The sequence below is a fragment of the Macaca thibetana genome, chromosome 9 (genome assembly GCF_024542745.1).
Source record: "Macaca thibetana thibetana isolate TM-01 chromosome 9, ASM2454274v1, whole genome shotgun sequence".
NCBI classification, from domain to species: domain Eukaryota; kingdom Metazoa; phylum Chordata; class Mammalia; order Primates; family Cercopithecidae; genus Macaca; species Macaca thibetana.
This window is the reverse complement of record NC_065586.1, coordinates 18,991,991-19,018,003: the sequence shown is the minus strand read 5'-3', so window position 1 is coordinate 19,018,003 and position 26,013 is coordinate 18,991,991. Positions and strand designations below refer to the sequence as shown.

The following is a 26,013-nucleotide window of genomic DNA, read 5'->3' as shown; positions in this document are numbered from 1 at the left end:
GGAGAAAGTAGAAAGAACAAACTTTAAAAAACAGTGGAGATTTTATACTTCCTGTTCCATCACCAGAGCCACTTGGCTTTGAGATTTCAACAGTCTTTTCTTTTTTTTTTCATTACTTGAACAAAACTGTTGCAGAACGTGGCTTTGAATTGTTTTGAACTTGAACTCTGCATCTGCACAGAAGCAGGCCTTGAGCATGATTTTAATAATTGTTGAACAATTAACTATATATCCAAAGCACTGCCCTATGACTCTGAAACTTCTTTAAGTGAATTCTTTCCTGAGTGAATCCAAGAACCCTCCCAGCCTAAGCCCTAATTTCAGCACTCACCTGCATATCTGCATCACTCTGACAAGTTCCTTCACTTCCTGACTAGTTGTACTAGCTGTAGCTGGAGCAAATATGCTGGTTAATAGTTAAATAGTGCTTGGCAACCCAGTCAAAAGAACATAATTTTCATTTCATCCTATCACAAAACAATTACCTCAATAAAGTGCAGCAATGAGGAATCTTATTATTACAGAATACCACTGGCTGGCAAAATATTTCAAAATAAGGGACCTAGGAGCAAAATCCACAAAACAGGCCACTGGTAATGAGGCTTGTATGTCTGTGGTTTCAGCATCTGTGGATTCAGCCAATCACATGCCATGAAGCCTGCTTCCTCGCCATGGCCTATTTCATTAATTTTACTCCTAGATCCCTTATTTTTAAAAAATTTGCCCACCAGCTGTATTGTATAATAATAAGAAGAATCCTCATTGCTACAATTTATTGAGGTAATTATTCTGTGCTGAGATTCCACTTGAAGTAACTTATTTCTTATGAAACAAGAAGAAAGCCTCATGAAGCAAGCCTGTTCTTCCATTTTAAAGATGAGAAAACTCAGATAATGTCTTACAGACATTAAGTAACTTGCTCAAGATAGACCAGCTAGTGGGTGCTAATGTCAAGAACAGAACACAAGTTTTTGTACTCCAGAACCATAGCTCTTAAAGCTCTCCTCTGAGGCATAATTATTAATCCACTGTCCCATTTTTATTACTGAACTAGAATTAAAGCTGTATCAGAGCTCCTAGTTGGCCTAAGGAAACTAGTATTTCCAGATAGAGTTGATGTCATTCTCTTCAAAAGCAAAGAAATTCTATTAGTCTATGAATCACACTATGATTAAATACACAATTCCTATAAGGCCTTGGACATACTTAGGATAGCTGGAATATCCAGATTATTACCTTATAGACTCCTAATTATCCAGGGAATCTGATTGAACAAAAAAAGGAACTAAATTATATAGTCACTTGTATATGTGTTTGTGTGTATGTGAGATTCAATTAGCTATGCATGTATTGACATAAGTATGTATCTATTTTCAAGTTTCTTTTAGTTCTCAACAATTTTTACAATGATCTGATTATAAAATATTCTAAATTATTTTATCACCATATTTCAACAATTATGTGTATGAAAGGTACACACATTCTCACACAGGTGGTCAAACATTTTTTAAATACCAAGAAATTTTCCTGCAAAAAAATTACTTAGTTGATGTCTGTTTGCAATGTTCTTTGTTTTTTTAATACACAAGATAATGATAATTTTTTAGTGTAAGAACCAGAAAAAAAAATAGCTAAATAAAATATTTTTTCATCGAAATAGTCTCAACAGGGGTTCTTTTTGCTATAAAATGAATCCAATGGGCACAGGTTTTCAATTAATTTTTAGCAAAAAAAGCAATCCTGAACATCTAATAACTGCCAGATAACTCAAAAATACATCAGGAAAATTTTCTAAATCCTCATTTTCCCCAGTAGAGAACTGCACATTTTAAACAATTCGAATAATTTTCCTTGAATTGTAGCTGGTTTACCTTTAAACTTCATATTCCACACAATCGCATTCAAGTCTGAAACTATCTGCTGTAATAAAATCTGTCACCATGTAGATGACAGCCATCACTAAATAGTGTGAAGTAATAACGCCACAGTTGGACCATATAATGAACAATTAGGAGTGCTATACAGGAACTTATCAGTAGAATCCAAGTTTCTGGACTTTTTGAACTTGTGCAATGTATCACTTTTTTTTCACTTTTATAATCCCAAAGGTCAGATGTACTGCAGTCAAAGAGGGAGGATTGGAAGTTTGCTTGGAAGCCACAATTATCTATTGAGTTGGGTTCCACACTGTCAGATTCTCTCATTAAAGAACCACTAAAGAATTCCTCCTAGTTTTGATCTTTAACACGATAATGGAAAGAAAAATATTAAATAATATGCCAAAGCGACAGTCAGCTTGGTGCATGCTTTTGAAAAAATGGGAATGAATAGGATAAAGTTTCCATTGTAGTAATGGTGAAGAAACTCAGATAATCCAGAACTCAGGATTAACTCTGGAAAGTATGGTCTGGGTAAAGCATCACAACGTAATGTTCTTAGAAGACAGAACACAATGTAAGAATTATGAAAAATCTAGCAAAATTATGAAAAATCTAGCAAGGGAAGAGATGAGATAGAAACCACACTTATTTCAAAATCTTCCCTGGGTCAATATTAATAATGTACATTTCTCCTCCTCCTACAGGTTCTATGAGGCACAGTTGCAGTCTTCCCATCAGAGTCCTACTCTTTTTTTTATTATTATGGTAAAATATACATTACATAAAATTTACCATTTTAACCTTTTTTTTTCCTTTTTAGACAGGGTCTTGCTCTGTCACCTAGGCTGGAGTGTGATGATGCGATCGTGGCTCATTGCAGCCTTGATCTCCCCAGGCTCAAGTGATCCTCCCATCTCAGCCTCCCAAGTAGCTGGAACTACAGGTGCACACCACCACACCCAGCTAATTTTTTGCATTTTGTAGAGATGGAGCTTTGCCATGCTGCTCAGGCTGATCTCAAACTCCTGGGTTCAAGCAATCCACCAGTCTTGGCCTCCCAAAGTGTTGGAATTACAGGCATGAGCCACGATGCCTGGCCCATTTTAACAATTTTTAAGTGTAGAGTTCTGGGGTATTCAGTATATTCACATTGTTAAGCAACCATCACCATCATCTATCCCCAGAAGTCATTCCATCTTGCAAAACTGAAACTTCGTACCCATTAAACACCACCTTTCCATTTCTCCCTCCTCAACCCCTGGCAACCACAATTCTACCTTCTGTCTCTATGAATTAGAGTATTGTAGGTAACTCATATAAGAGAAATCATACAGTGGATGTTTTTGTGTGTGTGTTGCTTGTTTCACTTAGCATAATGTCTTCAAGGTTAATCCATGTTGTAGCACATAAAATGTTGTTTATCCATTCATCTATCAATGGACACTTGTGTGGTTTTCAGCTTTGGGCTATTGTAAATAACGCTACTGTGAACATGGGTGTACAAATACCTATTCAATTCCCTGCTTTGGTTTCTTTGGGGTATATATCAAGAATTGAAATTGCTATATCATATGGAAATTCTATTTCTAATGTTTTGAGGAATTGTCATCTGTTTTCCAAAGTGGCTAAAACGTTTTACATTCCCAACAGAAAAGCACAAGTGTTCCAATTTCTGCAAATCTTCATATATACATTATTTTCTAGGAGATTTTTTGGATGGTTATAATAGCCATCATAATGGGTGTGAAGTGGTATCTCATTGTGGTTTTTATTTGTATTTCCCTAATGATGAACAATGTTGACTATCTTTTCATGTGCTTATTGGACATTTATATATCTTTTTTGAGAAATGTCTATTTAGGTCTTTATTCATTTTTTAATTAGGTTATTTGTTTTGTGTCGTTGTTGAGTTGTAGTTATTTTTACATTCTGATATTAATCTGTTATCAGATGTATGATTTGCAAATATTTTCTACTACTCCGTGGATTGCCTTTTCACTCTCTTGATACTGTCCTTTGATGAACAGAAGTTTTTAATTTCGATGAAGTCAGTGTATCTGTTTTCTTTTGTTGCCTGTGCTGTTGGTGCCATATTGAATATATCTTTACCACATCTAATATTATGAAGCTTGTCTCCTATGTTACTAAGTTTTACAGTTTTAGCTCTTATATTTAGGTCTTCAATCCATTTTGAGGTACTTTGTTGTATATGGTATAAGGTAAGGGTCCAACTCCAATTATTTTGCTTGTGGCTACCCAATTTTCACACTACCTTTGTTGAAAAGACCGTCCTTTCCCCATTGGTCTTGGGTCCCTTCTCAAAACTCACTTGACCATATATTTGAAGGTTTATTTCTGGGCTCTCTATTTTATTCCATGGTCTAGATGTCTGTCTTTATGTCAATACCACACTCGGGTACTGTAGCTTTTTAGTAAGGTTTGAAATCAGGAAGTGTTAGACCTCTTTCTTATTTTCCCAGGTTTTTGTTTTTGTTTTTGAGGTCCCTTGAGATTCCACATGAATTTTAGGATAAATTTTACTACTTTTGGCCGGGCGCGGTGGCTCAAGCCTGTAATCCCAGCACTTTGGGAGGCCGAGATGGGCGGATCACGAGGTCAGGAGATCGAGACCATCCTGCCTAACACAGTGAAACCCCCGTCTCTACTAAAAAATACAAAAAACTAGCCAGGCGAGGCGGCGGGCGTCTGTAGTCCCAGCTACTGCACTCCAGCCCAGGCAACAGAGCGAGACTCTGTCTCAAAAAAAAAAAAATTTACTACTTTTACAAAAGAAAAATTATTGAAATTTTGACTGAGATTGCACTGAATCTGTAGATTGCTTTGGGTAATACTGAAATCTTAATAATATTAAATCTTCCAATCTATGGACACAGAACATCTTTTCCATTTATATCTTTGTAAATGTCTTTCAACAATGACATAGTTTTCAATATAAAAGATTTTTGTCTCTTTAGTTTATTCCTCAGTATTTTATTCTTCTTGATGCTATTGTAAATGAAATTGGTTTATTCATTTCAGACTGTTCGTTAGTGTACTAAAATGCAACTGAGTTTTGTGTATTTGTTTTGTATCCTGCAACTTTGCTGAGATTTTTAACTAGCTCTGTTTTTTTTTAAATAGAATCTACATTTAAGATCATGTTGTCTATGAATAGAGATACTTTTACTTCTTCCTTTCCAATTTGAATGCCTTTAAATTTTTCTTGCCTGATTACACTGTCTAAAACTTTCAAAACTATGCTGAATAGAAGTGATAAAAATGGCCATTCCTGTCTTGTTCCTGATCTTAAAGGAAAAGCTTTCAGTCTTTCACCATCAAGTGTGATGTTAGCTGTGGGTTTCTCACATATGGCTTTTATTATGTTGAGGTGGTCTCCTTCTTTTCCAAGTTTATGAGTGTGTTTTATCCCTTTTTGAGGAAAGCTATGTGATATAATTTGGATGTGCGACCCCTCCAAATCTCATGTTGAAATGTGATCCCCAGTTTTAGAGGTGGAGCCTGGCAGGAGGTGTTTGGGTCATGGAGGTGGATCCCCTATGAATGGCTTGGTGCCCTCCCCACGGTAATGAGTGAGTTCTCACTGTTAGTTAACAAGCGAGTTGGTTGTTTAAAGGAGCTTTGCACCTCCTCCTCTCCCTTGCTGCCTGTCTCACAATGTGGCACATCTGCTTCCCCCATTGCCTTCTGCCATGAATATAAGCTTCCTTACCAGAAGTCAAGCAGATGCTGGTGTCATGCTTCTACAGCCTGCAGAGTCATGTGCCAGATCAACCTTTTTGTTTTTTAATAAATTACCTAGTCTGAAAGATTCTAGAATAGCAATAGAAAATGGACTAACACACTATGTATTACATTGTCACAAAATTGTACATACAATTCATTGTATTGTTCTGGAAAACCATTTCCTTCATTTAGATAACATACAAAAATATTTTCATAAAGAATAATTTCCCTTACTCTCAATTAATGTAAAAATTAGCGGCCAGTTCCTGAAAAGAATGAAATGAATCCAAAATATTACAATTAAATGAAAGTAAAATGTCATAATTCTCAAGAGTAAATGTCAATTAAAGACCTACTATTTGGCTTGGTGATTTAAAAGTATTAACTAGTTTTTATCAAGGATATATTTGTTATCATTTACATTGAATTAATTTTAATATTTTCATTGACACATAAACAAGAAAAACCCTAAGTCACAAAGGTATACTATAGTGAATTAAGTGAGTACTGTTAAAGTTCACACCAGAATTATCCAATATTCCTTCAGCAGGATTCTTGTCATATATAGTTGCCTTTATCCTTAAGTCTTGAGAACATCTTTGGCAAGGATTGTGTCATCAATGGTATCTATATCAGTGAAAAAAGGATTACCAGACCATGTTTCAACTTTATTATTGCCTGATGATTCATAACCTTCAAAGGAGGTCTTCAGTGTTTGCAGGTGTCTGATGATATTTGCAGAAATATTAACAAGGTATAGCATTCACTCCAGCTTACAGCAGTATTCACTCAAGTATTAGAAGTGTTGTATAGCTGTTTACAAATAATTCTCTATTCCAGAGTAGCTATTTGGCCAGAAGATGTAATGGCTTTTCAGTAGTTTCTGCAAGGATAAATACAGGGCCCTAAACAGAAAGTTTAATCTTTTACATGGACAAATTTTTCATTAAGCTAATTCATGAACGAATGAACTCCTGTCACTTTTTCCCCAAATAGGTTTTCAATTTCTCTCAAAATAAGTAAAATTTCTTTTCCAAATTCAATCAAGCATTTCAAGACCTACCCAGTGGAAAGTCACAATTATTTCTGGGTAGTAGAGAATATTATATTCTATTCATATTTCTCTGATGGAAACTTATTTAAAAACTGTGATTCAAGGTCTTTGCTGTCATAAATTTGATAGCTTTCACAACAGAATGCCAGGCTTCTCTCAGAATTCCTAGCCAAGCTTAAAGTGTCAATACATACATGAAGAAATGATATTTAGTTACAAACATTTTTGCTTATAAGCAGAAAAATGTACATGGGATGACAAGCATGGCAGGAGAGCTATCTATGCACAGATATGGGCTCAGAAGACATTTGCTTTGGAAGAAACGATTCACCATTTGATGTTGCCAGGTGTCTGAAATCTTCAAAGGGAGCTCACAAACTGAATATTCTTCTTGTGTGACATCAATTTACACATTTGAGCCATAAAATACGAGCAGACTACATTGCAAGAGTAGTTTTATCCAATTCCATGGTGAAAGAAAATAGTGCAACTGAATATTCCTCCATTCACTCAGTCAGTAAACCAGTACTATCAGCCAGTCTATTAAATATTTATTGACTATAAGTGCCAATCAGTCTTCTAGAAGTGGAAGAACTAGGTAAATTTCCTGATCAAATGGGGTTACTATTTTGCATTTTCATGAGCTCCTTAAAACACCAGAGAAATTGTTTGCAGCTCTGGAAGAATGGTATCATTTCATTCAGAAATACTTCTTTTTTTTTTTTTTATTAAAATCTCACTAAGGTACATGACCCCACCAAATTTTCCCTAATCGTTATAAGGCATCTTTTACCGGAATTGTGATAAGAAACTCTGGAAGATGGGTCAAAATAAAATTCCAGTAAAGTTTTACTTTCTCCCTAGAAGAAAGAGTCACTGCGCAGCCAATTTTCAGAATATGCTGAGAACACTTCCCCAGTTCAATGCTTTCGTGTGTTCACAGGCTTTGGGAAGCACTGCCAGTTTTGTACATCATACCCAGAGATGAAAGAACAATCCACATAACTTATGGTTCATCTTTTCTTTTATATTTCCATTGCCCGTTATGACACAAAACAGTCTACAACTAGGAAGCAATTATAGACATCAAAATATATTAAAGAAAATGATTTATGTTACACCACTGTATACACCAGCATCTAAGTCATAAAACAATTACAAGAGTGAAAAGTTCCTAATGGTGTTATTTGACCTAAAAAGTGTTTTATGAACACTGTTTTCAAAATAACAGAAGGAATCTAATAGACATACATCCCAAAAGAAAAAAAAAAAAAGACATACCCACTTCAAGGTCTCTCTGAAGTCCATCCATGGGAGCAAGATTAAAATCAACTCTCTTGGAAGAAAAATAGCATTGAAGGAAGGAGAAAAGATAGCATAGAAATAAAAAGTATTGAATAAATAATAATAAAATAGCATTGAAGGAAGTAGAAAAGATAGCACAGAAAAAATAAAAAGCTTTAGTAGGTATGTTTATTTTAACTAAAATAAACGATAAAATTCCCAATAAAGATTCATACCATTGACATATTAGTTACAAGTAAGTACTTGTAAATTTCATTTGCTATGCCTCGTTCACTGGAAAATTTTCAGAATCTACATCAGTAAAAGTTTCAACAAGGAGTTCAGTGTGGTGGTGGTGGTGGTGTTTGACCATAAATGTAAGGATTTATTTCTGTTTTCTTAATTCTATTGTTTACATATCCAATTGTACTATAATGCAATATTTCTTTCCTTTTTTTTTTTATTTTCAACTTTTATTTTAAGTTCAGGGTTACATGTGCAGGATGTGTGAGTTCGTTACACAGGTAAACATGTCCCATGGTGGTTTGCTGCACAGATCATCCTATCACCTAGGTATTAAGCCCAGCATCCTTTAGCTATTCTTCCTGATGCTCTCCCTCCTGATGACCCCCACAACCTCTGACAGGCCCCAGTGTGTGTTGTTCCCCTCCCTGTGTCCATGTGATCTCATTGTTCAGGTACCACCTATAAGTGAGAACATGCGGTATTTAGTTTTCTGTTACTGTGTTAGTTTGCTGAGAGCAGCTCCAGTTCCATCCATGTCCCTGCAAAGGACATGATCACATTCCTTTTTCTGGCTGCATAGTATTCCATGATGTATATATACACCACATTTTCTTAATCCAATCTATCATTGATGGGCATTTAGGCTGATTCCATGTCTTCGCTGTTGCGAATAGTGCTGCTGCACATGACACAAGGCTGCTTTGACACTCTAGAATCTTCAAGGTAGATAACTTTGCTGACAAACCTTGAAATCTTAAAAATGGTGTTTTTCTTTTTTCTTCACCTTCTACTCTGTGACCTCTCTCTTGTCATTGCCTCTAGAAAAGTTAGAACCATTATAAATAAAATACAAGGAAAAATAGACTGTCCAATTTTGACTAATAATTGGTCCTTGAACAGCTAAAATGTCTGAATGACAGAGGGCATAGGCTTAACTCCATAGAATTAGAATTGGAAAACCACAACAGGAGAGTGAGAAGACTCCATCCTGGGGAGGCCAGGCAAGGGTAAGGGGTCCGAGAAGAGGGTAGGAAAGATGGGCATGACTTTGCAGAGGGTAGACTGGGGGAAGGGACCGGGGAGAGAAAAAAGAACCTGATTTCCAGAAATTACATCAAAAAGGAACTGTGTTCACCTTGTGTGATGGTTAAGCAACTTCTAGGCTGGCATCAGGGACCAGCAGGGAAACTGAGCTCAAACCTGCAGACAAGTTATTGCCTTCAAAGAAACACCAGCACAGAGGCACCACAATGAGCTCCTCTTACTGCTGTAAGGTGATGTACATAAAACAACTGCATGGGGCAGAAGGCTCAAAACCGGAAACATCGGTGGATACTAGTGGATACACACATGCACACACACACACACACACAAACACACAAAAGAGAGCCCAGACACTGTGCTCCAAAACAAAAGAAAAAGACTGATATCCAGATGGGCAGTTGTGATGGGGAAGGAAAAGTCCCAGGCTCTGAACATGAATAGGACTGGACAATGCATGGATTTAACCCTGCTACATAAACACATTTCTTGCTGATATTGACTGCCTTTGCTAATATAACTTTGACATATTATTTTACTAGCAAATTCTCAATTTCCTTACTCTGATTAAAAAATAACATCTGCAACAACAAAAAATAAATAAAACCTTTTTCATTAGTTTGAGAAAAAACATAGAAATGAGAAAGAAAGAAAAGGAATCCTGTTACATGGTATATATGCCTAATATTAGCTTGCTCGCATTACTAGAATAAGCACAATTGCTAATGGGAAGGCTGTTTATTAGATCGTTTTAAAATATAATTTTATCCTCATTATAAAAAACAGTAGATGCAGAGGCCAGCACGGTGGCTCACGCTTGTAATCCCAGTACTTTGGGAGGCCACAGTGGGCGAATCATTTGAGCAGGAGTTCAAGATCAGCCTGGCCAACACAGTGAAACCCCATCTCTACTAAGAAAAATACAAAAAAAAAAAAAAATTGCTGGGTGTAGTGGCATGCACCTGTAGTCCCAGCTACTCGGGAGGCAGGAGAATCACTTGAACTGGGAGGCAGAGGTTGCAGGGAGCCAAGATCGTGTCACAGCACTCCAGCCTGGGCAACAGAGCAAGAATCTGTCTTAAAAAAAAAACAAAACAAAATCCCAAAAATAATAGATGCTATTTTAGAAAAGTTGAACCCATAAAGATATACAAAAAAGAAAAGTGATGTATAAGCCCAACACACAGACATAATTCCATCTCATATTTTATGTGCAATGCCATACTATATTTTTAAGTATAATACATATATTGATGGGTAATCATGGTTTTTCTCATAACATTATATCATGAGCATTTTCTCATTTTTAAATAGCATCAAAAATTATGACAGATGGCTGCACAGATGTCCATATTATCGATGCATCATAATTTATTTAAACATGAATCTAATATCATAAAATTAAATGACTTCCCATTTCTACCATATTAAATGGTATTGTGAGGAGACTTTTTGCATGAATTCATTTTGTTTCTTAGAATAAATTTCTAAAGCAAAATTACCAGTTAGAGGGCATGAACACTTTTAAAATCCTCTTTCATATTATAAAAATACTAAACAAAGGAAGGTAGGGTTTATAATTCTCTTGCCTGCAGTAGTATCCATCTTCTTATGCCCTTCCCAACAATGAACATACTTTTTTATTTTTCACATTTATTTTATTTTAAAAATATTGGCAGCTTTTTGTTTTCAATTGTGATTTACAATTAATAGTGAAGTTGATAACTTCATCATACGTGGTCATTTCTCTTTGTGTGTGTGTGAGTTGTTTACAAGAATTTTACCTACATTTTTACAAAAGAAAAATACATCTTTGATTTATAGACTTGGAAAAGAATTATTGGTGTGCTATATTGCAGACATTTTTCCTCTTTCATTTTACTTGCAATGTTTTGATATAATGAAACTTTTAATTTATATGTTCTAATTTATTGACTTTTAAAGTTTTTTCTTTCATGTAACACTTACAAATGTCTTTCCGATCCCAATACTTATTCAACATCAATATTCAACAAACATATTTTGAAAATCTATTACACGTCGAAGAAAAAGAAAAACTTTCCTTGACTTTTCTGATTATTAGGGGCAATAAAGACTATGGCTTCATTGTTAATATTTAACATTTTATCTTTAGAAATTTTTGTTGTGTGGAGTAGATAAGAAATGTATTTCATGAAATTGCCTTGTATTCATTTGTTTTATGTAATAAAAACAGCATGGTATGGTGGTTAGTATTGACAGTTTCAGGATCCGATAGAATTGTTTGTGAATTCCAGCAGATCCATGGAACAGCTCTGTGTCCTCTGGCATTTTATTTTAGCTAGTCTAAGCCTCATTTCCTCAAGCTGTAAAATAGGAACAACAATAAAACTACTATTCCTACTATGTTTGTGTTTGGTAAAAATTAAATGAGACACTGGATGGAGATTATTTAACAGCGCTTGGCATACAGTAAGTACTATATACAAATCTGCTGGAATTATTATTAGCTATTTTGTTTTCCCAACTAATTTGGAAGGCCAAGTTTATTTGTTAAATATATTACGCATATGCTTAATATATTTAACAATCACATTCTTTTCTAATTATAAACTTTCATAACGTTAGTGTAGTTTACATGATACACTATCATACCTATTAATGAAAATTCTTTCTCTTTTTCTTCTCCCTCTTACTAGCTATTTATCCCTCATTTTTCTAGATAAACTTGGAAAACACTTTATCAGGTGGCAAAGTTTATCCTTGTGAGATTTTGTACTAGAGTGTAATTAAATCGATTCCATGAAAATGGACCTATTCACACCATTGCAACATCCTATTAAGAAGCATAGTCTTGTCATGAGTCTTTTTTCTGCATATCTGTGTTTTTTTCTGATTTTCCTCAGATAGGCTCTACATATTTATTTTTAGATTTCTTGCATACCTAATTCTGTGGTACTATGAGCTGAATGTGTGTGTCCCCTCAAATTAATATTTAAAACCCTAATTCCCAATGTAATAGTATTGGAAGGTGGGGCCTTTGGGAAGTTATGAGATCATGAGGATGGTGCCTTCATGACTGGATGACTGCCCTCTCAAGAACAGCCATGGGAGATGTGATCTGTCTCTGTGCCATGTGAGGTCTCAATAAGAAGGCAGCCATCCGCAGACCAAAAAGAGAGCACCAGACACTGAATCTGCTGGCACCTTGATGGTGCCAGCAACTAATAAATATACTTAATTACCTATCAATAATTTCCTTGAATGTAAATGTACTGAATTCATCAAAAGACACAGAGTGGCTGAATAGATAAAAAGTCATTTTATGAGACCAGCATTACCTTGATAATAAAGCCAGATGGGGACACTTAAAGGATAAAAGTTGCAAGCCAATATTCCTGATGAACACAGATGCAAACGTTTTCAACAAAATATTTGCAAACTGAGTTCAACAACACATTGAAAGAATCATTCAGCATTGTCAAGTGGGATTTAGCTGAGGACTGTAAGTATGGTTCAACATGTGCAAATTAATTAATGTGATACACCACATTAACAGAATGAAGGATAAAAACCATAGAACCATCTCAATAGATTCAGAGAAAGCATTTGAAACATTCAAATCCTTTTATAATAAAATCTTTCAACAGATTACTTATAAAGAGAATACAATAAAAGCCATATGACCAACAGGTAGCAAACATCACACTTAACAGTGAAATGTTGAAAACTTTTTTTTCTAAGATCAGGGACAAAACAAAAATACCTATTCTCACCACCAATTTTCAGCATAGTCCTGAAAGTCCTAGCCAGAACATTTAGGCAAGAGAAAGAAATAAAAGACATTCAGATCAGAAAGAAAGAAGTAAAAGTGTATACCTGTTTGCCAATGACATAATCTTATATGTAGAAACACAAAAGACTTAACAAAAAACTGTTAAAACTAATAAAAAATTCAGTAACATTGAAGGATACAAAAGCAACATAAGAAAAATCAATCGTTTTTCTATATACTAATAAGAAACTATCCAAAAAATATTGAGAAAACAATCCCATTTATAATAGCAGCATATCAAGTATAATACTTAGGTAAAAATGTAATTAACAAGGTGAAAGATCTGCATACTGAAAACTATAAAACACCGAGAATTAAAGTGAAGGAAACACAAGTACATGAAAAGGTATTCCATATTCACGGATTTAAAAAATTAATATTGTCAAAATGCCCAAAGCACTCGAAGCAGTCTACAGATTTAATGCAATCCCTATCAAAATTCCAATGTAATTTTCACAGAAATAGAAATAGAAAAAAAAAACTTAAATTCATATGAAATCACAAAAGATTCCAAATAGTCAAAACAATCTTGAGCAAAAAGAACAAAGCTGGAGGCATTACACTATCTAGTTTCAAAATATACTATAAAGCAACTGTAATCAAAACATAAAAATAGACCAAGAAAAGCAGACACAGAGACCAACAGAACAAGCTAGAAAGCCCAGAAATAAAGCAACACTTTTTTTTTTAAACTCTAATTTTAGGTTCAAGGGTACATGTGCAAGTTTCTTACATAGGTAGATTGTGTGTCATGAGGGTTTGTGTAGATTATTTTGCTACCCAGGCAATAAGAATAGTACTCAATAGGTGGTTTTCGATCCTCACCCTCCTTTCTCCCTCCTCCCTTAAGTAGTTCCCAGTGTGTGCTGTTCCCCTATTTGTGTCCATATGTACTCCATGTTTAGCTCCTGCTTATAAGTGAGATCATGCAGCATTTGGTTTTCTGTTTCTGTATTAAGTGTCTATCAACCCACACATTCATGGTCAATTGACTTTGGCAAAAGTGACAGTAACACACAATGGAGAAAGGACAGTCTCCTCAGTAAACGGTGTTATAAAAACTGGACATTGGATATCCATATGCAGATGAAGGAAATTGGACCCTTAAATTACACCATGTAAAACAATCAATTTGAAATGGATTAAAGACTTAAATAGAAGACCTTAAACTATAAAACTTCTACCTGTAAAAGTAAATATGGAGGAAAGCTCCATGACACTGGTATGGGCAATAGATTTTTGGCTACGTCCCCAAAAGCCCAGGCAACAAAAACAAAAATAGACAAATAGGACTGCATCAAACTAAATAATTTCTGCACAGCAAAGATGACAATTAACAAAGTAAAGACAAAATCCACAGAATGGTAGAAAATATTTGTAAACCACACATCTGATTATGGTTGATATTCAGACTATATAAGGAGCTCAAGCAACTTCATATCAAGAAAATAATATCCTGATTTAAAAGTGGGCAAAGGACCTGAGAAGTTATTACTCAAAAGAAGACATACAAATGTTCAATAGGTACATTAAAAAATTTTTCAGTATTACTCATCATTAGGAAAATGCAAATTACAACCACAATGAGATATAATCTCATAACTGTTAGAATGGCTTTTATCAAAAATAGATGAAAGACGACAAATGCTGGCAGAATGCAGAAATAAGGGAGCTCCTGTACATTGTTGGTGGGAATGTCAATTAGTACTGTCATTATGGAAAACTACACAGAGCTTTCTCAAATATTAAAAATTAAGCTACCATATGATCCATCAATCCCAATTCTAGGTATATTTCTGAAGGAGAGAAAATCAGTTTATTGAAGGGCTATCTGCCCTCCTATGTTCATTGCAGTACTATTCACAGTAGTCAAGATGTAGAATCAATTTAAGTGTACATCAATGGATGCATAAAGAAAATGTGGTATGTACACACAATGAAACACTATCAGTCATAAAAAGAAGGAAATCCTGTCATTCGTGACAACACGAATGAACCTGGAGGACATTATGCTAAGTGAAACAAGCCAGGCACCAAAAGACAAATACCACACAATCTCACTACATGTGGAAACTAAAATCACTGAACTTAGAGAAGCAGTAAATTAAATGATGATTACCAGACACTGAGGTATAGGGGGCAATAATGGGAAGTTAATAAAAGCCACAAAGTTTCGGATAAACAGAGTAAGTTTTGAGATCCATTGCACAACAGGGTGACTGCGGTCAATATTAATGTATTGTATATTTCAAAATAACTAAGAGTAAATTTCAATGTCTCATCACAAAAACAAATGATAAGTGAGGCAATGGATTTGCAATGCTTTGCAAGCAATGGATTACTTTGCTTGATTTAATCATTCACATTATACACTTACATCATCACTGTGTACCCCATAATTGTATACAATTATAACTTGTCAATTAAAAGTAATATTGATAAAAAGTAAAAATAAAAATACCAAAAGAGAACGAAGACTAGCCAACATGAATCAGCACAGAAGCAGAGAATGTAGCACTTAATAATTTTTTTAAATATGACTCAAAAGCTATTTTTAAATCATTTAAAAAAATTTTTTTAATTACACAGACCAGTATGACAACTTATATTTCCCTTGCTAAGCATGTTAATGGATCCTAAAAGAGGAATTCTCATCAACACTAGACCCAAACAGTTATTAGACCTACAAATTACTTTTTTAGTTCACTATAGATTAAGTGCTTAATATCATCTGAAAATAGAATTTATTTAATCTTGAGGACTCAGGTTTTTTTCTAATTTCTTAAAACAATACTGAGTAAAAATAAAAGGTTTATATATTCTAAAAAAGAAGTTCATGTAAAATAAGAACTTATTTTCTTTTTTAACACACAGTTTTTTTTTTATTATTATTATTATATTAAAGTCAGGCAATGGTCTGACAATAGAAAGACTACCTGTGGAATACTGTTATGTTAAACTTCACTTACAAGATGTTAAATCCTTAGAACTAAGGTTTTCCCCCAGGAAAAGATTAATGGAAACATCAATTGCTTTTCAGACTTGATAGTTGCTGCTTCAAAACAAACAAACAAAAAAACTTTAGTACACAATGAATTGCTTGTAATTCTGTACACATCCACATTTCATCATTTAGTGATCCTGAACAGAAAGTGGAAAGACAAAGCAATTTGCCAGAAGGTCAAGCCCGCCAATTTCGGGGATCTGCTGTCCACACCTGCTTCTTTCTTAATCCCTGCTGAGGATCTGGAGAAGCAGCAGCAGCACCAAAACCAAGGCAGGCACCAGATTCAAGGTTCTTTTTGTTCCAGTTGTCAGATTCCAAACTAGACCCCAATGGATTGCAAGGATGACTAAATAAAAGCCCTGTTTAAAACTTCTTCAATTTTTGAAAACAAAAGCAGTTACAGGAAAGTAAAACAATTCAGAGGGATCATGTGCACTTACAAGTGTCTTCATGTGGCCTTTCTCCAAGTTCAACCACCAAGGACTCTGAGAGCTGGCAGGTCTGAGTAACCCTGGTGACTATTATTTTCACCTTATCAAAACCTGAGCTAAAAACAATGCATCAGCTGATGACAGCAGAGGGTGGCATGGCTGAGGACCCAATATTCATTTCCCAGGCTGGTGGACAGTGAGTAAGTACGGTTCCAAAACTAATCAAGGGAGCTCAGAGATTCTTTCCAGCCTTACCTGATGGCTTCTGGCCAAAGCAAGGAAGTATCATGGAAGGTGTTGGGTGGTGATAGTGCAAAACGGAACTTGAGGAGGAGGGAAGAAAAAGTATCACCCCTCGATAAAGGTGGGGGAAAGAAGATATGGGGAAAGCCCTGAATTCCTCACCGAAGGCCAATCTCAGAGGGAAGCGGAGGGGTTACAACCTACACTTTGGCCAAGGGCAGGAGTAGATGAGCATGGGAACTGGATGATGGCTTGGAAGGTCATCATTTAAGACTTAAAGAAACCAGGGGTGCAGGCGAAGCACCCCACACACCCAGCTGCAGTCCCACAGGCTGTAACCTGAAACCTTCACATATACTCTAACAAGCCCCCCAGGCTAGAGGGCTATTGTTGCAGGGAGGGTGGGAGGTGGGAGGGTAAGGGGAGAAGATAGAGACCCCAGGCCATGTAATTAGCAGTAAGGTGATTGTGTGGTGTGTCTTTTCACAGTTAAGTTAGATGTGCCCCACCAGTTATGATGGGAATCAATTTAAATAGACTTTCTTGATCCCAGAAGTTCAACTACATGGACAGTGGTTACACTTGACAGGATGATTTCTTATAGCACAACTTATATATTCCAAATGGACAAAAAAAAATAGTATCATTTACAGTAAGTTAAGGTAAATTTCCTTTGAATGGGAGCTTCCTTTCCAGTACTTTGAGGTCTACAAGACATATCTAGAAAATGTACTACTGTGGAAAATGAAGACTATTTAAATCGAATGGAGGAGAAATGGGAAGGGCCTGTGGTTTTTCTTTTTGATTAATTGCTCTAACACTATCCTTCAGGTGGCTCAGGGAGTTTCATATTTTCTTTAGACATCATTAGGCTCTGAAGCTCTTGCAGGACAACTTTGATGCTATATGAATTCTGCCATTTTGCTACCACTGACATGGCTCTTGGATCCACCACACTATCAGAGCTATTAACTCCATTCATATTAATTTTTGTTACAACTCTTACAAAGGAGGGGGGTGCTTCTGGGTATTTAGGTCCACATTCTATTTTAAGGCTGTATATTCAGTTTTCACAAATTGTTGTTGGAGGCCCAATTATCATCCCTGTCCATCTTGTAAATGTCATCTCTTCATCATCTTCTAGACCCTAGCTAACCGCACCATCTCCTACTCCTTTCTGGCCTTCGAGTTCTTCCAACAGTCGGAAATTGAGAGGGACTTTTACTCCTAATCCTGTGGTGACTGCCATCTTGCGTCGCTGTCCAAGAACTTATTTTCAAAAATGTATTAATAGCACCAGAGGCACCAGAAATTTAACTTCAGCTATGCCAATTTTATTCAGAAACGTTGACATATTAATCTATTTCTTTAAAGGTCACACAAGTTGGATGTTAAAGGGGACATTGTTTTTTTCTTAAATGTGGCTATTGCAAATCCTTATAAAGCTAGTTTAAAAAAAAATCTAATCTATAAGTTTAGCATCACAAGTTTCCATGAGTGAAACTGCTTGGCCATTGTTATTTCTTCACAGTAGTTTTCTTCTAGTGTGATATACAAAAGAAATTCATGCTTTAATGTAATTCTCAATTTTTATCTGCAGATTCTCACCCACATTTTAAATAAAATGCCAGAGAGGAAACTTCCCAGAAATGAAAATGAAAAGCAAGAATGCCAAAAGGTGACCTCTCCATGTAACATTTAATATGAAATCTGTTTATTCGACAGATTTATGCCTTCACTTCCTTCCAAGGCTGAAAGTTATTAGAATTTTAGAATCTTTCATGCAGCCAAGACTTTTCCTACTCAGCGGCTTTCCATTTCTTCACGTTAACCTTTTCTCTGAAGCAGGACCATGCATGTTATCACAGCCAGGGTACTGAAGGAAGCTTCATAGAGATTAATAATGGAAGGGACTTGGCACTACTTGTCCAACCAGCCAAGTCATTCCTGTTTACTGCTTGCTCATCAAGGAACAGTAAGGGTTCTTCCAGACAGTCCAGAGTAAGGGGCAACAAGCCCACAGTTAGTGTCTCTGGGGAAATTGGACAAATACAAATGAATCTTTGCCCTTGGCTGCACTTGGTATTGAATGGTTACTGAGTAGTAACAGTATGACAGCTATCCCAAACTAAGAGAAAAATATTATTAGCCTGTTTCATTCTACAGAGAAAAAAGTTTTTCAGTAATCACTCTTCTGGTTTTAATGTAATAGCAACTGAATATATAAATGGAAGGCAAACAGTGGCAAAATCAAATATGTAGAACCTTACTTTAGCAGAAGACAATGAATTCTGTAAACAGAATTGATATTTTATCTGAATAAAAAAGAAGATATATGTTTGCATTAAGTGACCTACAATAATGGAATTCGTGCCTCTGGATAATTAATTGCACCAATAGCTACTATGAACCAGCAATGAGCCCCTGGTAATTTTATGAAAATGTGGTTTATGAAGGGTGAATGTGTGTAAGAACGACACTAGTCTCCATTACTGAAAGATGGTGTACCCTCAAGATTGTATACTGCAATAGAAATGACAGGAACATACGTGTCATTACCCATGTCTTCCCTTGGTAAGCTTCTTCCTGTTTATTAGCGTACTCCCAGTATGTCATGGGGCATCTTCCCACCTGTGAGAGTTGCTTTATCTCATCTCACGACCTCTTACAATAAAACAAAGGTTCAAAATCACACAAGATTTGGGTCCTGGATGACTCATCCAGGACGTAAATCTAGGTCTTGTATTCTCCAAAGGTTGTGCCCTTCTACTACTCTGAAATCAAAGGACAAAAGCCAGAGTTGTACCCCACATGCAATTGGTACAAACTCACTTGGTAGCAGTGCTCTGTAAATGAAAATAAAATCTAGCCATCCAATCTAAAGTTCATTTCAAATATTTCCACATTAAATTCACACTTAAGCTGTTGATTTCCATCATAGCATTTTACAGCTGCATTAATGAGTTCTTTTAAATTTTGTTTCACTCACATAACATCAAAAGCTACATTTTGTTTTGCATTCCTTCTTCATAATCAGTAAAAATTGACTGAAAAATATATTCCATCAGATGAAAATCTTCATGATTTGATAGTTTTTATATACGGACTCATTTCTTTAGTAAACAATATATCTTAGTTTCTGATCTACACTAAAGGTATATAAAATAAAATCCATACAGAGCCAGGTATCTAGCCAAATCTCCCAGACTGTTCAGAGGCCCTGGTTTCAGGATGGACAGGGAATTGAAACTGGAGAAAGGAGAATGTCACTTACAGTGCCGTTCATCACTGTTGTCCCCACACTGATCTGTGAAGTCACAAATGCTGTCAGGAGGCAAGGAGACTCCATTGTCACACTGAAAGCTTTCTGTTCCTTGCTGACCCAGTATAGAACTGAAAACACAGGCAATCCATAGGAAACAAAAAGTTTCACTCATTGGGAATGCCAACCTTCTGTCCAGGAAGAACAGCATTACTTGGTATTGTCTATTAGAGATTAGGCAGTTGTAATAAGCAAGCCCATCATTGGAAATATTCTCTTTTTTTTTCTCTATTCTTCCATTCCTAGGTTTGCTTCTTATAACTGGGTACTATTGGTAACTATCTGCAACTCTAACAAATTACTCCCCAGGCAGTTAATTTACTCTTTCAGAGGAGTGACTTTAGAAAATATTTAACTTGAGTAATTGCACCGGTTCTGTATCTAGCTAACCATAGATTATTATTGCCCCCTGTATGCCATATTTACACAATTTAAGCCTTTATGGTCATGCTATCTCCTGAAAGACATTTGTAAAAAATAAAGGCCAGGCAAATAAAATAGTAGGGGAGAGGGAACCACAATAAAGCTATAAATTACATAAAAATGGTCTGTCTTAATTCCCATACTCAATCACATTCATGTAATTTAGAACATTACTGAGGACACTAAGACATATTCAAAATTTCAGGCCCAATTATTAGAATTGCTCTATGAAAATAAAATGCTTATCCATTATTATCAAATAGAAAACTCACCTTGCTTGCTTTTGTTTTGTTTTGTTTTGTTTTGTTTGTCTATAGCCCACGGGTGCTAGTAAGTGCTTCTTGAGATAAATTAAGAACTATAGATTTTTAAAAGTTGAGAGGACATTGGATGTTATTATTTTATAAATCATATAACTTCAACCCAAGGAAGTTATGAGATATATGTGAGAAAATACAATAAGTTGGTGTAAGAAACGAGAGCTCAAATATCCTACTGCTAAAAACAGTGTTCCTTCTTCTATAGCACAAGAATTCACCTGTCAATTCATCACAATTTACTTTTACAAGTGAAATACATGATTTCAGGATGCATATTCAGAATGAACGATATATTGAAGTTGAGATCACACAGACATATTAATTACATAATCTTATGAACGTGAATATTATAGAAATTATGTGATGTTGAATGTTCTATACATTGCTTTATATTTGATTTCTTAAGGGGATGTTAAAGTTCTTTTTCAACTATTTTATTTTAATTTCTGCAGTGTAACCACAAGAGGCAAAAATAACTGGAGAATGTAGAGCGGAAAGGACCAGAGACCAGGGACAGAAAAGGCATCTGAGAATTTTTTTAAATGTTCTAAAAATTACGCATATTGTAGGGGGTGTGTGTGTGTGTATATATATATATATAGTGGACATTCTGGATTCTGGGGGGTAGGGGGACAGGAATTCACAATTCTGCCTTACCTCTGAGCACTCCAAATAATCTAACATTTTGTTGCACTGTGCTTCAGCCCTGTTTCAGACATTTATTCTTCTTACCTCTCTGTTTTGCAAATAAATACTAATAAATCCTTCATCTACCTCTTTTTCTTTCCTTGTCCCTTAAATATTGACTATCTTTATGGTTCCATTTTAAGTTCTCCTTTCTCCTAAGATTACAGTAATACTTTTTTTCTAGGCTCTCTCTTCACTCTCATGATTTCAAGTAAGATATCTTTATTTTTGTTTCCTCAGTCTCTGTCTGCAATCCTGATATGCACTTCTTCCTGAGTACACGCATACACACACGTGCATGTGTGCGCGCACGCACACACACACACACACACACCCCTAATTAACACATCTACTTTAACAGAAAACTAAACTCATCTTCCTTTCCCCCACCAGCCAACCAGCTCTTACTCCCATGTTCCATATTTCAATGAATGGTACCTTCCTCTGTCCAGTTACCCAAGTAAGGAACCTCTATATTGTTCCTGGACTACTCTCACCTATCCTATCCGTCTGGTATTTTCTGTGTTTCCATTGAAGACTCTACCCATTCTCATCTCAGCACGTTTCTAGTACTCACAACTCGTTTCCTGGTCTTTGGGTAGGGTGACCATTCTGAAGCACAAATCCACTCCTACGTATTTCCCTCTGAAATCAGTAGAACTGTCATACTCTGAATGTAGCTTACAAACAGAGCGTACTTTGCAAGGCTCAATGCTTCCCTATCCTGTCAGCCACAGCCTTACTGAGCGACTGTGCTTGCAGTTTTCTAAACATGCCATCTCTCAACTCCAGATCTGAGATCCCTTCCCCACCCCAATCACCAGGTTAATTATTATTCTTTATTTTTCATCTTAGGAGACTTTCTCTAAGGTATCTTGGCTGATTTACCCAGGCTGAGTTACATTTCATTCCTAGGTTCTCTCACAGCCTTCAATACTCATTCTTAGCACCTGAAAGTCCAGTATAGTCATTGTCTCCTCATGTGATTCCTTCCCTATCCTATGAGAATGCAGTAGACTATGCATTAGATCTCTAGACTTGTTCATTCTACATACATGCTACATTGCATCCTACGAGCTACATTTCCCCATTTTCTTCCTCCGATCCTGATAAACACTGATTTGTTTTCTACATCTGTATATTTGAATTCTTTAGATTCCACGTATAAATTAGATTATGCAATATTTTCTCTCTGTGTGTCTGGCTTATTTCAATTAGCATTGTGTCCTCCAGCCAGGCTCATTTACATTGTGGCAAATGCCAAGATCTTGTTCTTTTCAAGGGCCAAATAATATTTCATTACATATATCTACAATTTCTTTACCCGTTCATCTGTCAATGGACACTTAGGTTGTTTCCATATCTTGGCTTGCAAGCAAGTGTAAAGATCTACATGTAATCCTAGCACTTTGGAAGGCCGAGGCGGGTGGATCACGAGGTCAGGAGTTCAAGACTAGCCTGACCAACACGGTGAAACCCCGTCTCTACTAAAAATATAAAATTAGCCAGACATGGTGGTGTGCACCTATAATTCCAGCTACTCAGGAGGCTGAGGCAGGAGAATCACTTGAACCTAGGAGGCGGAGGTTACAGTGAGCAGAGATCATGCCACTGCACTCCAGCCTTGTGACACAGCGAGACTCCGTCTCAAAAAAAAAAAAAAAAAAAAAAAAAAAGAAAAGAAAAGAAAAAAAAAATCTAACATACAACATGAGTACTATAGGCAATACAATTATACTGTATATGGGGTTCATGCTGAATGAGAAGATTTTAACTGATCTTTCCATACACATACACACAAATGGGTAACTGTGAGATGCTAAATATGTCTATTTGCCTCACTATAGTAACCTTCTTATGTTCTATATGTATTCCATAACATCCTATTGTGCATTTTAACTACATGCAGTAAAATTTTATAAGATGGCAAAATATTACAATAAATATATCTGACATTGAAAAAATCAGATATTTGCTTGCTTTTTTCCCTTAAATATACGATTGTTAAACTATCAAATTTCTTCTGTTTCAGTGTGCTAAAAAAAATTTTTAAAAAAGATGCAGCAGGATTTTGATTTTTTCACTATTGAATCCCCAGGCATCAGCATAGCAGCACAGTATCCTGGCAGATAGCAGTTGCTCAAACAATTCAATTCAATTGTTAATTAAATGAAATTAATGAAGGATTATCATCATATCAACTTTGCTAGGCACATGTAAATAATGCAATAAAGATGTGAAAATTTTAAATGCCACTAGGTGAAAGATACACAATTCTTAGGTTCAGTGTTGCTTTTCCATGTCTAAGTCTTTTTAAAGACACTTTAGGTTTTGAAACTGCAATTTTGTATTACAGTGGCAATACACTTCATCATCCCTCAACACTAAACTCAGCCATTATATCGAGACAAAAGTCATGTCAAGTTTTCCTCTTTAAGAAAGAAAGGAAATTAGGGAGGAAGAAAGAGAGAGAAAAGGAAAGAAATAAAAAAGAGGGAAGAAGAGAGAAAAGAAACAAAAGAATGTAAGGAAGCATGTGAAGATATAGAAACATTTCAATTTTACATCCTTATTCTAAATTCAGGTCTCGTAACATTTTTCATTTGGAAAAAAAAATCACGTATTTTGTTGCTGTCATAGCTGTTTATTGCCTAGTATCAGCCAGTAAACTGCTTTATTAACTGTTACTATCTACTAAAAATAACATTTCTCTATGGTGTTTCAAGTGTCATTCATCATTTAGACAAGAAATGAACTGGAATGTGGCACCCAAAGTAACTCAATATCATCCAGTAGTATAATATTTTATAAGACAAATTTATATTTTGTTTCCAAAAGATAAAATTATTTTCCACTGATAAATCTTTATCACTTTTTCTCTAAATGTACCAGAAGGGGCAAGGAATAAAAGAATACTGATAGCACCTAGGGTTGCTTTGATCTAGTTTATTGAGGAAGGGGAAAAAGTCTGATTCAATACTAGCGCCCTAACACTGTGCTGGATGCTTCATAAACATTGCCATTATGTCTGATGTTTCCTCCTTTATTGTTCCCTTCTTTTACTTTAAAAACTAATATTCAGGCTGGATGTGGTGGCTCATGCCTGTAATTCCAGCACTTTAGGAGCTGAGGCAGGTGGATCACTTGAGTTCAGGAGTTCAAGACCAGTCTGGCCAACATGACAAAACTCCGTCTCTACTACAAATACAAAAAAGAGCCAGGTGAGGTGGCGCACACCCGTAATAATCCCAGCTACTTGGGAGGCTGTGGCAGGAGAATAGCTTGAACCTGGAAGGCAGAAGTTGCAGCGAGCCAAGATTGCAACACTTCACTCCAGCCTGGAATACAGAGCAAAATGAGCATCCATTTTATGCTAGATATTGGAGATAGGTAAAAGGAAGACAGAAGAGATACAATGAATAATAAAGCCATGTCCCTGACATTAAAAATTTTCAAACATAGGGAAGGATGTATAAAGGCACTTGCAAAATATATACACACATTACTTTTAGTTGTGGCAAAAATGGTTGACTACATTTTCTATTTTTAAAAAATCCAACTCTCTAACCACAAGAAAAGCTATATGTTGGATGGAATGGAATATAAAACACTCTTAAATGTATAATCAAGTGCTGAGCTTGCAAAATGTAAAGCCAATTTCCAAAGTGGAAAAGGAGATTGGAGGATATAGAGGTGACACAAAAGAGAGTTTATTACTAAAACATCATGTTTAAGAATATTTTAAAGAAAATTCCAGGATTAATGTAAAATAAGCATTGAATAAAGGTTTGAGATGCAAGAAGAAATGATGACGAAAGTCTAAAGACACATTTGCAGATAAAAGACCCCTAAATCGTAAAAGATGAACTGGAAACTGTGATAAAAGGACTTGAACCTGCATAAATGGAGAATTAGAACGAATATCTTTGCATAAAGCCAGAGGAAGAATTTGCTAGGAAAAAATTCCTGGCACCTTCAACAAGGCACTTCAGGACTCCTATAAATTATGATAATCTAAATAAGAGCTTAAGTGAAAAATTAACCGGCATACAGGAAGGAAGCCTCTATGACTTACAGCCAAAACAATCAAACGAGCAGAGGCCGAAGTAGACACTGAAAGTTGTCCACTGGCATTGTGAGACAGAGAAGATAAAATAAATATCAAATATTCTAAAAGATTAAATTTTTTAAATTATGCACAATGAACAATAAACTAACAAAATAACCAACAGTGATTTTGTTAAAGAATAATTAAAAATATAGCTATAGAAAAGAAAAATAACAAAGAAAAATAGAAGTGAGTACAAAAAAAATAGACGTGAATACAGCATTTAATGAATTGCAAGGTAGGCAAAAATAAATTACATGAAATGCAACACAGATGTATAGAAAATATGGAACATATATAGTTTAAGAAACCTGGGACATAGGCCTGTCATGATGCCTCATGCCAATAATCCCAACACTTTGGGAGGCCAGGGCAGGTGGATCACCTGAGGTCAGGAGTTTGAGATCAG

At 35.6% G+C, this 26,013-nt stretch overlaps 1 protein-coding gene and 1 pseudogene across 3 annotated transcripts in view; both read right to left on the bottom strand.

The window, feature by feature from the left end:
* The window catches only part of MALRD1 (MAM and LDL receptor class A domain containing 1), a 930,868-nt gene that overhangs the window by 649,400 nt on the left and 255,455 nt on the right, over nucleotides 1–26,013 (bottom strand). The window contains exon 1 of one of the 3 annotated variants that reach the window (XM_050804021.1): nucleotides 16,511–16,575. The exons of the other annotated variants lie outside the window; for them this stretch is intronic. The gene's annotated coding sequence lies outside the window, so the exon portion shown is untranslated. Of the gene's footprint in view, nucleotides 1–16,510; nucleotides 16,576–26,013 lie in introns of those variants that run through there. 3 annotated transcript variants of the gene reach the window in all.
* Nucleotides 17,565–17,993, bottom strand: LOC126962729 (ubiquitin-conjugating enzyme E2 variant 1-like; annotated as a pseudogene).